The following is a 3,925-nucleotide window of genomic DNA, read 5'->3' as shown; positions in this document are numbered from 1 at the left end:
ACGCGGCCACCTTTCCTCGCCGCCGCCGCCGCCGCCGCCTCCGCGTCGCGCCGGAAGTCCCGCCCCCTCGGCGGCGCCCTCGCAGAAGAGGCCCGGCCGGAATCATGTTCTCGGCGTCCTGAGATCCGCCTGGCCTGCCGCTCCCCGGCTTCAGTTCGCGAGTCCGGCTCTCCGCCCACGCCCTCTGCCCGCCAGGCCGTTGGCTTCCCTCTTGGCGCGCGCAGTTGCCCGAGACGCTCGGAGTTTGTTGCGTTAGTGTGTATGTGTGTCGTGTGTGGCTTAGGCGGGCGCCCTGTGAACAGGCTGGTAAACGAAAGAAGGATGTGAGGTCGCCCCGAGGGCGTGATGTCCAGCTGGGTTCTTCTGGAAGCGGGCGCAGGCCTTACCTTAACTAAGCAGGAAGGGAAGACTAGCAGACGGAGGGCCCGGACCTGTACGAAGGCCCTGGGCCTGGGGACGGGGTGTGGGGCCAGACCAGGCGGGAGCAGGGGCGACAGGATCACAGCTACGTTCCTAGGAAGATGTTCGTGGCTGCCCTGCGGATCTGAGCTGAGAGCCTGGTTGGGAGGCCGTGACAGCAGCCGTCTTGTTATGGAATAGGGGGACCTGCTGCTCCCCGCTTACAAAATCAGTACTCACAAATGGTAGACAGGAAAGCTGCTTTTAATCAGAATGCCAGCAGTCTGGGGAGATGGGGGACTCAGCGTCCCCAAGAAACCACCTCCAAAGATTCTGCTCGGCCATGAGTTTTCAAAGGGAAACAGAGAAGTAATCTCAGTTAATCATTGAGAAGGGGGGTGTGGGGGGAGGTGGGGAGCGGTCAGAGTCGTCACCATGCTGTGATCTTCCTCTGGATGTTATCTTGTTCACACAGTTTGGTCACATGGTTTATTCAGGAGATTACTGAAAGGGAAGCTGGGGAAGAGATCTGGTCATGTTAATTACTTATTCTTCATTTCTACTTCTTTGATTTACGGAAAGAACTGATAAGCTAGGCAAGATATTGTGTGATTAAAAAAAGATTTGAGGGCCTTCCCTGATAGCACAGTGGTTAAGAGTCCAAACTGCCTGCCAGTGCAGGGGACATGGGTTCAAGCCCTGGTCTGGGAAGATCCCACATGCCGCGGAGCAACTAACCCCGTGCGCCATTACTACTGAGCCTGCGCTCTAGAGCCCGCGAACCACAGCTACTGAGCCCACGTGCCTAGAGCCCGTGCTCCGCAACAAAAGAAGCCACCGCAATGAGAAGCACGCGCACTGCAACGAAAGAGTGGCCCCCGCTCACCGCAACTAGAGAACGCCCGCGCACAACCATGAAGATCAACACAGCCAAAAATTAAAAAAAAAACAAAACATTTGAAAGGTGTGCTTGGGCCAGAGATGAGTAGAGCATGGGGGTGCCTGGTTTAAAAGTTAGTTACAATATAGCTTTGCTAAAGGGACAGGAAAAGGGGCTTCCTGCTGAGGGCAGTTTCCTGTGAAGAGCCACTTACAGTCTGGGAAGGAAATGGTGGCGACAGAGAGATGCGTATTTGGAGGTAAATCTACATCCCTTGCTGGTGGAATGGACGTGGGGGATGAGAAAGAGTGTGGAGGACTTGATGATTGTGTCTCGTGGCATGTTTCCTGAGGATGAAGTGGCCTGCCAGGTCAGCCTCAGTGTGTGAGGTACATTGGGGCCATCGGACTGGAGATGCAGCTGTTCCTGAAGGAACGAGCGAGTCTGAGGGTGAGGGTGGGGATGGGGGCCTGGCAAAGGGTGGCAGGGGGGCTGATGTGGGGTGACAGAACCTGGAAATATTTTCTGGGCCTAATAGAAGAGTGTGGGAAGGGAAGAGCATGTAAATGAAAGCAAAGGAAGGGACCCAGATGGGACACCTAGATAGAGCAGAGCTGGCTGGAGGTCCAGTGACTGATGGGGCGAGCGGCCGGGAGAGCAGGGAGCTGGCGGTCAGTGCGCAGTGCCAAGGCCAGGAGTGCCACAGGGCTCAGGGGACTGTGAGATGTGGTTTGATGCCAGCGGCTGCGGCCCACGTGCAAAACACAGGCACTCTGTAAATCAGTGACTCTTAGCTTTCTCTACTTCCACCCACAGTTCCATTTTACAGGGTGGCCCAATGTACACACCAACCTCTACACATGAGTGTAAGAAAGAACAGTTCTCAAAACAGCTCTTATCCTTGAAACGTGCCATGTACCTATTATTTTTCTTGTTTTAAAACTGCTGCTGCTGTTCACTAAATTGATTTCAGGTAGGATTCGAACCACGGTTTGAAAAAAGCAGGAGAGGAAAGGCACTACAGATGCAGATGGTTTTTCAGTCTGGCCAATAACACACACACCAAAGCTTGGCATTAAAATCACATTAATTTCTTAACAGTTTCTTGAAAAGTAAACAGTGGACATAAATGTCTAAACGTGGATAATTATTAGGCAAGTCATTTTCTTGAGAACAGGAATAGTTTTAAGAGGCTTGAGTGAAATGAGGAAGGCCCCAAGTCCCCATTTATGAGACAAGAAGCAGGAACTGCCAACTGGAGCAGGCAGGATGAGCTCCCTGGTTGGAGGGAAGGACACAGGGCCCCTGTGGGGACACAGAAGATATCAGGGAAACATCCAACAAGGGGCGCGATCCCATCTTGCATTTCCCGGAAGAGATGAGTAAACCCAGTATCTGGATGCCTGGCCTTCAGTGGATTTAAGGATGAGCACTTAGTCGAGGTTGTGGAGTGGCCCAGCTGATGTCACTGGACTTTGGGCTCAGTCTGGGAGACCCCACCTTGCCCGGGGGCAGTTTGGTGCAGGGTTAGGGCAGAATCCAGCTTCCTGACCAGCAAAGGGCTCTGGGGTTAGGAGTGCTGCCACCCACCTCCAAAGTGGCTGAAACCTGACACGTGGGCAACTTCTCTTCTGCTCCTTTTCAGTTAAATGTGCAGTGTTTTAGCTACCTGGTGGCTCCGGGTCTTTAATCACTGTGCATAATCCAGGTCCATGATGGACCAGCCATGTAAATGACAATGACATCCCAAGTGCTGTCTGCCGATAGCAAGGTAAGATGTGTGGATGGCAGAGCTGTGCAACGTGAAGGCGTTTGCACCAGGAAATTAATGAAATGTGATGAAAATCTCCTGAAGTTGGATCTCTAAACCCAGGAGGGGGGCCCTCTGGTGGCCACTGACACTGCTGTACAGAAGTGGCCGGCCCCTCCCTGGGCTCTGGAAACACCTTGGTCTGCCTTCCAGTGGTGGACTTAGGGGCCGGGAGCCAGAGAGGAAAAGAGCTTTGTCGGACCCGAGCAGCCAGACAGAAACCCAGACAGGAAGGGAAGGGGGTGACACACGGGGAGGCAGGCACCGCTTTATCCAGCGCGTGCTCTGGGGGGCCTCCTCCCATCTGTTTGAAGAGACTTCAGGTCAGGTTACGTCTGTCCTGCCCGGGGACACTTGCAGATTGCACAAGGCACCATGGCCCCCGGGAGAGCTTGGCTGTTCCCGAGGAGCCTGGTCGGGGGGGGCCGCACGGGATGAGAAGAGCCAGGGAGCAGGCGGGGCCAAAGGCCCAGCTCGACCCCAGGCTGCGGGTGGGGTGGCCGGAGCCCATGTGGTCCCTCTCTCCCACCCACCGTCACGCCCCCAGAAGACAGTGATGCCTGAGCTTCGCACCCACCGTGACCCCCGGCAGAAATGCAGCCTGTGGACAGGGGAGTCTCCATAAGTGTGTGTTGAATGAATTCCAGATTTTGGGTTTTCCCCTGTGAAATGAGGGGCCGGGTCAGACAGCTGAGGACCCCTGTGGTGGATCCTAGAATTCCACGCTGCCCACCGGAGTGGAGACAAGAGGGAAGGAGTGGACGGCCGTGACTCCTCTGGGCTCCTCTCCAGTTGGCCAGGGAGTGCTCCCAGGGCGAGGGCCCTGTTCCAAGAGT

The sequence above is a fragment of the Hyperoodon ampullatus genome, assembly GCF_949752795.1.
Source record: "Hyperoodon ampullatus genome assembly, chromosome: 11".
Classification (NCBI taxonomy): Eukaryota; Metazoa; Chordata; class Mammalia; order Artiodactyla; family Ziphiidae; genus Hyperoodon; species Hyperoodon ampullatus.
This window is presented reverse-complemented; position numbering follows the sequence as displayed.